This window comes from Vulpes vulpes, chromosome 12, assembly GCF_048418805.1.
Source record: "Vulpes vulpes isolate BD-2025 chromosome 12, VulVul3, whole genome shotgun sequence".
Classification (NCBI taxonomy): Eukaryota; Metazoa; Chordata; class Mammalia; order Carnivora; family Canidae; genus Vulpes; species Vulpes vulpes.
This window is the reverse complement of record NC_132791.1, coordinates 123963565-123975816: the sequence shown is the minus strand read 5'-3', so window position 1 is coordinate 123975816 and position 12252 is coordinate 123963565.

The following is a 12252-nucleotide window of genomic DNA, read 5'->3' as shown; positions in this document are numbered from 1 at the left end:
AACACCCAGTGCTCATTACATCATGTGCCCCCCTTAATGTCCATCACCCAGTTACCCCATCCCCCCACTCCGTCCCCTCTAGCGACCCTCAGTTTGTTTCCTATGATTAAAAGTTCTTATGGTTTGTCTCCCTCCCTGATTTTATTTTTTCCTCTCATCCTCTATGATCTGTTTTCTTTCTTAAATTCCACATACGAGTGAGATCATATGATAATTGTCTTCCTCTGATTGACTTATTTTGCTTAGTATAATATCCTCTAGTTCCACCCATGTCGTTGCAAATGGCAAGATTTTTTTTTTTGATGACTGAATAGTAGCCCATTGTATGTATAGACCACATCTTCTTTATGCATCATTTTAAAGATGAGATCTTACTCAGAAGCAGGATGTCTGGTTGTTCTGAGCACGAGTTCTATACACACACATTCCACCTCTGTTCCAAGAACAACTCTGCTCCTCATTAGAGCCTCTGTCCTTGGGCAAGCCATTTAACCTCACTGTACTTCAGTTGCCATGGCTCTAAAATGAGGGTATTGACAGCACCAACATCATAGAGTAGTTTAAGGGTTAAGCGAATTGATATTTAATGCATTTAAAGTAATATTTGAGACCTCTAATTGTTGTATCAGTGTTTCTTGATAAATAAAATGATATCCCTGACAGCATTCAGGGAACTTCTGTTAAGGAAGTTCTTTCTCTATAGTTCATAAAAGTATAGCCTGTGGTCCTGTTTACTCACATGGGTGTGACAATTTGGAAAGAATGCTCCCTGTTCCACCTCAACATACAAATAAACGAAAGCCTGACATATAAAACCAAAAGCCTGCCTCACTTTAGTTAGCCACCAAAGCTAATTTTTCATGAAAAAATAAGGAAAAAATCTTCCAAATAAAACAAACTCGGAAGCAATGAAGTCTGCCCATCAGACATGAGCTAAGTCCTAGATCTTAGCATATCACTGATTAGTAATCAGGACCTACCCCTAGGACTCTCAGATGTACTTTCAATGGGATAGGCTCATAGCTGACATTCAGTGAATAAACACGTAATAGCAAATATATGTTACACTTATATCATTTACATACAACATATATTTGTCAAGTATTTTTCTAAATGCTTTACAATAATTCTATAAGGTTATTATTGATTTTATCTCCACTTTAAAGATGAGGAGTATGAGGCACAGAGAGGTTTAAAAATTTTTCTAAGATCACACATGAGCAAGGATTGTTGGAACTTACACTGACCCCACAGCCCGTGCATTGAGCAATTTCGCTATGAATGGATTCAGGACACAATTAGGAGGGACAGTGTGACAGCCAAAGGAATACATTGCTCAGATCTCCATTCATTTGCAAGGAGTTCAATAACTGCAGGCTACAGTATTTCGGGGTCTGCAGATTGTGAACGGATGCCACTCTCTTCCTGGGCAGACCTCTACCAATGACCACAAGATGAGGATACTAGGGCCTGGCTGCTTCTCTCCAAAGCAGGATTCCTCTAATTGGCAAGCTTTACAGTTATAACAGGAGCTTCTTATTGGGTTGGCAGAAACTGTCAGATCTGTGCGGTGGCCTGAGGCTGTCCCTGCTCAATCCTGCTTCCCTTTCCTTCCTGCTCCGACAGATGGTAGCCCCCAAGAAACTTCTTGCATTTCTAACTGCCTCAACGTGCACTTCCCAGAGGAAGTAGCTGGTATTCCCAGGCTAGCATCTGACTGTGATCTCACCAGTAAGGAAAGACTATGAAACTATAGTAACAAAACCCTGAACTTGACGGAGATGAGTGCAGACCAAATGCATACTAGATGGGGGTCAAGTACGAGCGGGACGTAGGATGGCCACGCTATCTCACTCTAACACCACAGCACTGGTTTCCCAGTGCTTTGTCACTGCGATGACAATGCATTCACTCTCCCTCAAGAACTGATTTCAACCTTATGCTTGGATACCTGCTTTCCTTTTGTCATCTCCACACCAGCAAGAGAATAAAATCTGACTTAATTGCAGAATATTGACATTTTGGCAGATGCAAATGTGCCTTACTCCCCCGGTTTTACTTGGAAGGGAACACAACTTCTTGCACCCCACGCAATTCCACAACTGAGCTGACTTTTTCCCATTTCAAAGGCAGACATTTTGCCTTTTTAAAAGGCCACTAATCTTTTATGTTCAGTCAAAATTAGACACTTTATTAATTGACTTCTTGGTAAAAATCACAGAATCACATCGTAGGAAGGAGGGGAAGATGGGAACACATTCGGATTTCTCTACCATGGGTTCAGCCTCCTGGAAATATAGATAGCAAATCACAATAAAACTAAAGGCAGAAGGTAACTTATAACTTTTTAAAATTGTATGAATAAGTAGTAAAGAAACTTTTAGGGAGAGATTACAGAGTATTCATACAGTAGATAGGAATACCACCATGGACAATGGTGAGGCTTCTTTGATAGCAAGTGATAGATAGCATCTGTAGCTAACATAAGCCAGAGAGATATACTGGAAGGATGTGAGGTTCAGAGAAAGAATGGAAGGCTAAAAAGAGGAGCCACAACAATAGAACTATATACCAAGAACAGTATGATCAAGGAGCCTCACTGGGGGGGGTGGAAGTCCAACTACCTTCGGCATTACTGTCCTATTCAAGATTCAAATTCCAGGCAGAGAACAGCAGATTGGCTCCGCTTGCGTCATTACCCTGTTCTTGGGGAGGAATAAACAGAACTCCTGATTACAATCCCAACAGATAGTATCTACAGGGGAAGTGAAAATTCCTAAAAAGGAAACTAGGTTGTGAAGGAAAGAAAGAAAGAAAGAAAAGAAAGAGAAAAGAAAGAGAGAGAGAAAGAAAGAAAGAAAGAAAGAAAGAAGGAAAGAAAGAAAGAAAGAAAGAAAGAAAGAAAGAAAGAAAAGAAAGAAAAAGAAAGGAAGAAAGAAAGAAAAAGGAAGGAAGAAAGGAAGGAAGAAAATGAATGCCAAACAGTCAAAAAACTTTAACAATTTAATAGGTTATATCATTTCCCACTAGTTCTATCTAGTATTAGTGAACAAGTTCGGTGAGATGGCCCCTGCAGAGGCCAGTTGGCCTTCAGCTGAAGGCATACAATGCGAATCAGGAGAAGCATCTTAGTGCTATTGGATCAGTTTTCTGAGAAAGGTGTAGATACATTAGAGTATCTTTTGGGGGGCAGGGGGGTACTATGATGGTGAGAGAACCATCCCGATAAAACCATATGATAAAAGTCATATCCTACAAAGAAGAGTTGAAGGAATAGGAATATTTTGTCAGGAGAAAAAAGGTTTCAGGAGAGAGAGGGTAGCTGCCATCACATGATGGTCATGTGTCTGGTGGCTTTAGAATCACTATCTTCCCGAGGAGTAGATATGAAACCAATGATGTTTAGTACCAAGGGATAGATTCAGAATCAATGAGAGGAGGTTGGGTCTGCCTTCACTGGGAGCCAGATGCTGAAAGAATTCCTATCGTAAAAAAATAAATTAATTAATAAAAATTAAAAAAATAAAAATAAAAATAAAAATAAAACCCAAAAAATTAGAGCTGAGGTTGGAAAATTATAGAAGCAGACGAGAGAGAGAGAGAGAGAGAGAGAGAGAGAGAGAGCTGTTTCCCCAGAGTTTGGGTTTCTATATTTTATCTGCAGTTGTTAAATAGGGGCAGGATATTCATCACTGTGGGTGGGGGCAGGATTTTGGCTTTTTCCTCCTAATTTGATCAGGGGGTTCCTATCGTGGCCTCCAACATCTTGTGCCTGTGTGGTTGGAAGTGGCTGCTGGTGGAATGCTGCCAGGAGAGGCCTCTGACCTTCCCTGTAGCTGACCATGAGTTCTTTGTTGCTGTCATTCAGATATCCTATTAGAAGCCAACTAACTGTCTCCTCTAGCATAGTCTCCCTCATTTTATAGTCAAGGAAACTCAATTCCTATCAAATGAAATGCCTTGACCAAGATCACACAGCCTTAGGGACAGAGTTGGGCCTTTTTATTCCCAATCATGTACTGTTATTGCAATGACAAGGTGTGCAATCATGGAAAGAGAGAAGCTTTAAAATGGCACATTCAGGCATAGCCCATGTCCTGGCCCTGTGACCTTGGGCAAGTTGCTTATCCTTTCTGATCGTCAATTTCTTCATCTGCAAGTGGGAATAATACCCACTTCAGTGGATTCCTCTAAGAACCTGAAGAGGGAATATTCACAAAGCAGTTACCTGAGTGCCCAGCAAACAGAGGTTGCCTACAAAAAATACTTGTGTTCTCCAATTTCCAGCCCTTCTTGCTTGGTTGCTTCCCAAGCCTTCCTGCTGATACCACCTCAATGATTTTAAGAAGAATCCTGGACTTTCCTCTCTTCTTTTCAAATCACACTATTGAGAGACAGACCTGCGGAGAGAAGAAAGAGAAATGGAGCCAATGCAGTGAAATATTAGCAGTTAGGGAATCTGGGTAAGGGAAACTCACACTTGTTTGTGGTTGACTTCCAAGTGTTCTTTTAAAAAAAAAAAAAAAGACTTATTTATTTATTTGAGAGAGAGAGAGAGTGTGCAAGCAGAGGAGGAGCAGAGGGAGAGAGAATCTCAAGCAGATACCATGCTAAGCGCTGACCACGACGCAGGGCTCAATCTCACAACCCCAAGACCTGAGCTGAGACCGGGAGTTGGGTGCTTAACTGACCAAGCTACCCAGGTGCCCCCCATCCCAAGTGTTCTTTTTAAGTTGGAAATCTTTTCAAAATAAATCATTTTTTAATGGAAAGATAAACCACTTGCTACCACATGTTGTTTTTCTTCCATTCCAAATCCCGGTTGCACAGCAACTGGACTAAGGTTTTTTAACCACACATGCATCTGACACTATGTAGTAAGTGCCCCCTTCCAATCCCCCTGCTCTAGAGGAAGTTAGGTCTGTGATTCCTCTTTCAGTTGTCCAACACATGGAACAAAGGGGAACGGTACCAGGCCTAGGGCACAGGCTGGAGCTCAAAAGTGCCTCGGTTTGAATGATAAATATGTGGTTACCCTATGTTACCCACCGATTCAGAAGAGGTCACATGCTAAATTGGAAAAGTCCCGGTGTCGGGGAAAGTAATTGAGAGCTTTTGTGTCCAAAATAGCCTAGATTCCCACTGAGAAGAAACCCAAATCGGTTTTCCTTTTGCAGTGATTTAACATGGCCCTTTAAAAAATGTTTTGGAAAATGTGTCCACCAGCTGCTAGATCAGATACACGTTTTTCTTCATCAGCTGAAGCACCAACATCCTGGTCAAGCATGGATCAGGTAAGCAGAAATGGTCCCTACATGCATTATTTTTAAGCTTATGAAGACCCTCCATGTTTTGACAAATAATCTGCAGACAATTTCTACAAGGGAAAAGGAGAACAATATTGATAGTATCCTAACAAGCAATATTTTCAGAGCAACTAAATGATCTTGTTGTACCTTGACACATAAGGTAGGTTCAGAGAACCCCAACTTCTAGGGGAACCCCCGAGATGAGGCCTCTGCTCTCACTAAATTTCAACCTAGTGGGGAAGATAAGCAATCATGATGAATGTGGTACAGTCTCTGGCAGGGCTGTGGGGAAGCACACAAGAGGGGCACTCCACCCAGCCTCGTTGGGGCTTCCCAGGGAAAGTTAAATCTAAGCTGAGACCTGAAGGCCACGTAGAAAGAAATCAGGCTAGTTGAGCCAAATGTTTTCCAGACAGAAGAAACAACATGTATAATTACCTAGAGGTTAGAAATTCCAAGGAAGGTTGGGATGAGGAGGAAAAATGAGACTAGGAGGCAGGTTGAAAAGCCGGATGCCATGCACATGTGAACACACACTTGCCATCCTCCCAGAGCTTGCCTGGAGGAGAGGACACCTCTGCAATGTGGCCATATGGCTGTGTCCCTTGGCTTTGATCTGATACACAATCTTTCCTGTAGAGATAAGATTGCCTGGATAAAGTTGACTTTGAGAAGACCTATTTCATGGGTATAACTTTTCTTTGGTGCCTCTCCCCCACCCTCTTCAATTCTATGTCTTTGAAGCTGATATTACAGCAGAAATAATTACCATTCATGAAATACTTCATATGTGCCTCGCACTGTCTCAAGTGCCCAACAGGGATTATTTAACCAATTCTCAAAACTAACCCTAACTAACCCTAAGAAGTATAATTGTTATCCCTATTTTACAAATAAGGAGATTTGTGATTCCATACAGTAGCTGGCTAACTTTCCCAAGGTTGTAGCACTAAGTGGCAGAGTTGATAGTAGGACCCAGTTATATCTAAATCCAATGTTCACCTTCCTAACCATCCTGGTACCCAACCCCAAGGTTCTTAGTTTGTATGCCATTCCCTACAGAGCCTTGTTCTCAAGTATCTAACAACTAATAAATTAAGAGGTTAAGAGAGAGAGAAAAAGATCATTATTGGCCTAGCACCTAGGAGATATTCAACGTGCTAGTGACAAACTAATGTATTAACTGATAGAATTAGATACATTAATTGTTCTTTTTAAACAGAGAATTCTAAAGGCTGCAAATGATTTCAAGGCCCAAAGCAATGAGACTATTCTTATAGAAAGATGATTGGCACTGGTGTATGGAATGGTAACCATGGTACCCCCTTAAATCACACCATGGAAACATCTCACTACCTTCCTGCTTGTTGCTATGCTACTTCCTCCTGGATGATGCTTCTGAGGTCTTAGCAGGAACCCACGCCACCACCACCACTTTCTTCCCGTGTCTCATGAATCAGGGTGTTATATAGGGGGGGCAAAATTAGGCCCTCTCCCAAACCATAATTATAATAGAGGATGGAGAAGTAGGAATTTCCAACCCCAGTCAGAAGAAAAATTTAGAACACCTTTTGCCTAAATGTTTTGCCTATTCTGTAACCATAGAGCAGGTCTATTTTGTTTTGTTTTGTTTTTAATAAACAACACAACTAGCTGTATCTAGAAGAAAATACTTCACCTTTTGGAAATTAATTTTTTTCTTCTATTAATAAACTCAACAAAAATGATCCCTAAAGATCTTCCAGGTCAAAAACTCTAAGAAACCTGCTGTGTCTAAGATATGTCTGAAAGATCAGAGTATTTGCTTGTAGATACAGTCTAAGGTTGAAAGGAACCTGAGGAATCCTTGACTCTAGAGGATCCTGCTAGACTGCCTTACTGTTCTCTTTCTATATTCCTAGCCTAAAAAATACTCAAATGTTTGACTCTCTTGAGACACCCCTAATCTGATCCATGAATCCTTCCTAATGTTGTCTCTGATATGTGGTCATTGGCCGATGCACAGACGATATACCGCAGAGGCCAAGAAGCTCCCCACTACTGGAGACAACCCACTTCTTCCTCAGGCACTTGTAGTTGCTATTGGCTTGTCTTCATACTGAGCCCAAATCCACCCCCTGTAATTGTACTTCCCAGAAGAAAAACACTTCCAGGCACATGAAAACTGGGCTGACAAGACAGGGCTACACAGGACTTCACAAGCCACAGAGCGACAAGAGCTCCTACTCGTCTTCTTTGACTTTCTTTTTCATCAGATATGTAAAAACAATCTATGTAAGGAGCAAAGACAAAAATACTGACCTTAGGAACACAAAGGAATGGGGTGAAACTAAACCAGGCCTCCCTATGAACAGGGAGAGTGTTCATGCTTTTTTATGAATAAAGGAAGAGAGGGGCCAAGGTCCGAACTATAAATGACCCAGGGCTTCTTCCAGTATTGAAAGAGAGAGTGTGAAAAACCCAAATGAATCACTGTCCCAATTCAGGCTACAAGGCGGGCATGGCAGTGAAAAATGTGTCCCAGGAGGAAAGGTCGTGCCTATTAAGACCAGTGTGGAGTCGTTTCAAACACAGCTTCCCTGTGCTCTGATGAAAAGCCTCACTGGTCATTCTTTATGCGGAGCGTCCCATTCACTGCCAACTGCCCTGGGAGAAGGAGCAGAGGCTGCATCTGAAAAGGATAACTTGTAAGGAAAGTGCAATATAGAGTGGCCACCTGCCAAAGGGTCAAGGGGTGGCTTTAGGGGCATTATCTTATTGGTCCTGTTTTGTCCTGGGAAGGTATGAAATATTTCTGGTTGTGCATCAGGAATGCAGTTCTTTGGATGGAAGGGAGGGCTGCTTCCACTATGACTGGCTGCAAACTTGAGAAAATCTCTTCCTTCTGTGTGGTTTTAGTGGGCTTATTGCTGACCAGAAGGTGGGAGAATGAAACACCAGCCTTCTGTTGGGAACTTGCATTTACTCTACTCGAATTACTTTGGACACTCTGGTCCCAAAACACTGAGAAGGCAATATATAACATTTCCTCCCCAAATAGTTTCTGCCTATCAAAGGGCCATGGGAATGGACAATGCTGTTGACAGACACCTGGGAACCCCCATCTGCTATAATCCTAAGGCTCTTTCACTGTTCAGAGCCATAACTGGTCCCAAGCTACTGAGTGGGCAGGCTTGTTCCAGCAATCATGTACATTCACAAGACCTATTCTTATCTCCCTCCCCAGGGAGTTTGGGAGCTTCCTGAACAAGTCCAAAGCCATGGTCAATTTTCTCCATATTTTAGGGCAACCTTACCCATAGTCTAAACTGGACCTGACATGACCACCTACAAAGAGTTCCCAAGGGCCTTGAAACTAGAGATTAGATTAGTGTACCAAGGAATCTAGAAGTGACCACAGAACAAATCATTTAGCTCATTGGTGTCAGATGATGGGTGGATACTTCGTAGCTAACCATGCTCAATCTCCAGTGTAATTTTTTTTTGCACTCCTTAAATAAATGTTTCTTTATTTCTGAAATATATTTGGACCTCTTGATTTTTTTAAAGTACTATCAATTTAAAAGTTTGTAGTTATATATTGATCCTTGTCTTTTGTTGTTTTGTTCTGTTTTGTTTGACTTTATTGTAGTAAGAAAACATGAGATCTACATTTTTAACAAAATTTTAAGTGTATAGTAAAGTTTTGTTGACTATAGGCACAATGTTGTATGTCAGATCCCAGGACTTAGTCATCCTGCAGAACTTTATGCCCACTTCCCTCTCCCCTCTGCCTCTGCCAACCACCATTTTACTTTCTGATTCTAATCATTTACTATTTTAAGTACCTCACTTAAGTGGAATCGTGCAGTACTTGTCTTTCGGTGACCGGCTTATTTCACTTAGCATAATGTTCTCAAGGTTTCTCCATTTTGCTACATATTGCAGAATTATCTCCTTCTTTACAGCTAAATAGTATTCCACTGCATCTATATACCACGTTTTCTTTATTCCTTCCTCTGCCAATGAGCATTGAGACTGCATCTGCATTGCATCTTGGAGATTGTAAACAGTGCTACAATGAACAAAAAAGTGCCAATATCTCTTCTAGATCCTAATTTCAATTCTTTTGGATAAATATCCAAAAGTGGGATTGCTGGAATATATAGTAGTTCTATTTCTCTTATTTTGGGGGGAATTTATATACTGTTTCCTATAGCGTCTGCACCATTTTGTATTCCTAACAATAGTGTGCAGTTCTAATTTCTCCACACCTTCACCAACATTTGCTGACTTTTGTGTTTTGTTTCATTTTGTTTTTGATCATCACCATCTGGACAGATGTGAGGTCATATCTCATAGTGATTTTGATTTGTTTCCCCAGTGATATGTGACCTTGAGTACTTTTTCAGATACCTGTTGAACATATACCATACATCTTCTTTGGAGAAACCTCTATTCAAGTCCTTAAAAATGGGCCATTTTTAATTGAGTTTTTTCAGATTTCATATTTTTTGTGGTATCTTTCTTAATATCACTTGTGCCAGTGAGAACCAAAAGTAATACTTGAATGAAACAAAAGAACGAATTGACTTGTGGGCAATAATCCCATCTTCTCCCTAACTCTATTTCATGTCAATCATCCAGAAAACATCAAATGGACTCTCTATTTCTACCAGCCCAGGTGGGCCATGGGTGGACCATGGGTCGATGGCCCATTGGACCCTGTTGCCTTCTGGATTGCTGACTTTAAGCAAAATGGATACATGGGTATTCATTCATCTATCTCTAAAAATGGACTGAGCTCTTAGTAATAGTCGTTAAGCATTTTAGCTTTTTTTAAAGATTTTTTACTTATTTATTCATGAGAGACACAGAGACATAGGCAGAGGAAGAAATAGGCTCCCCAGGTGGGGAGCCTAATGCAGGACTTGATCCTGTGACCTTGGATCATACCCTGAGCTGAAGGCAGACGTTCAACTGCTGAGCCACCCAGGCATCCCGCATTTTAGCTTTTATAAATCCATTTTGACCATTGTCAGACCTTCCCAATTATTTTAGGTCTTAGAATTTGCACTTAGAGCCAGAGGGCAGTGCAGAAGGCCTCAGAGAGAAGCCACCCCTTTCCTTTCTGCATTTTGTTTCCTTTCTGCGCCCATAACTGGTTATCATTATCAACAGAAATATCAGCGAAAACTCACTGATTGACCTAAGCACACACATGATAGAAAGTCTGGGTTAATTACAGTAAGTGAAAACAGCTCCTTCTCTCGTGACTTTCATGAATTATACAAATTACATATTACCTAATTTTTCTGGATTTCCAAAAAAACCCAACCACGTGCCATACCACGAAAGTTCATTGATAATGTATTACATCTAATTCCATTAAAGGCCTCTGCGCTCATCCTTGTTGGCCAAGTAATCCAAAGGCCCCAAAGTATTTCCCAGCGTGTCCTAAAAAGAGTTGATGCCATTTTCCAAGTCAGCCTATCGTTTCCCGGGAACCCGCGCTTCACCTGTTCCTCCTGACTGTGTCCGCGTTCCTCTGCTTCTCTGATCCCTGTTCCACATTGTGCTTTTCTGTCCTTTTCCCGCTCTTTCCATCTCTGGGCTGCTGGTGGTTGCGGCTGCTCTGTGTTCAGCAGCGGCCTTGTGTTCTTCCTCCCCGACACCTGCCACCGCAGGCTCCCCTTTGTGTCTCGGGCCGCGCACAGCTTCCCTTCCGTCGCCCTCCTTCCTGGCTGTCCTCCCTCCTGCCAGCTTCTTTGTCTTCTCTGCGGCCACCAGACCCAGCTTGGGCCTTGAGAAGCCAGCTTTCTGGCTGCAGCCCGCGACAGCCCCGTGAGCCTCGAGAGTCAAGCAAGACAGAGGAGCCCAGAGGTGACACCCTGCCACCACCTCCCGAGGCGTGTCGGTGCTCCAGCCACGGGACAGTGACCGTTCGGAGTTCAAACTGGCTTGTCTTCTTCACCAAACAGATCTCATGGTCCAGCTCCCGGAGTGGGCGCTGAAGGCTTCTCCCCTTTCTCCCTGTTGCGTTGTGTGTGTGCGTCTGTGTGTGTTTACAAAAAAAATAATTTCACCTCTTTGTACTTCATTCTGAGCACCTGCCAGGTGGGGAAATTTCTGGGGCTCACCGCAGCCCTGATGGTGGAGGCGACAGGCCCCGGCTCACCTCCCCGCCTGGTGGGAGCGACCGGAGGCAGTGAGCCAGGAGTGTGGGGGTCACCCACACTCTGAGGCATTTCCCAAGCGGCCTTAGCCCCTCAATCAACATGGACTTGGGAGCACTGAATGGTTTTCTGTCAGATTTTAAGGACGATGCAGGGATTTATGAGACCTATTTGCTGCTTTCCAGGGGGCTGCAATTTAGGGGAAGCAACAGGACTCATGCAAACCAAAAAGATAAAAGTATGCAAGCGAGGCCGCATGCAAGGAAGTGAAGAAGACAGTTTGTAGGAGCAGCTGGGATTGAGATAAAGGCAAAATCAGGCTTGACAGGGATGAGAGAGGGGAGCCCTTTGCTTTGAATGGGACCAGGTAGGGGGTAGCTCTAGCTGAGGAGCCCAGTGGGTCAGGAGGCTGTGAGGCTGTGGTGGGAATGCTTAGCACCTCATATGTTGGGTGCCCTGGGGATCTGTCCTTGGACCTTTTTACCTCACCATCTGGACTCTTCCCCACAGCTTTAATACCTCCTAATCTAAGGGGTTAATGATTCTCCAGATCTACTCTCCCCAAAAGTCTTATCCGTGGAATTAAATGGCACCACCAGTCACCAGCTTCTTAGGCTGAGAATCTGAAGTCATTCTTTTTTCTTTTAGTTCCAGTATAGTTAACATACAGTGTTCTACTAATTTCAGGTGTACAGTACAGTGATTGAACACTTCTATACGTGACTCGGTGCTCATCCTGATAGGTGTGCTCTCAATCCCCTTCACCTGCTTCACCCATCCGCCACACC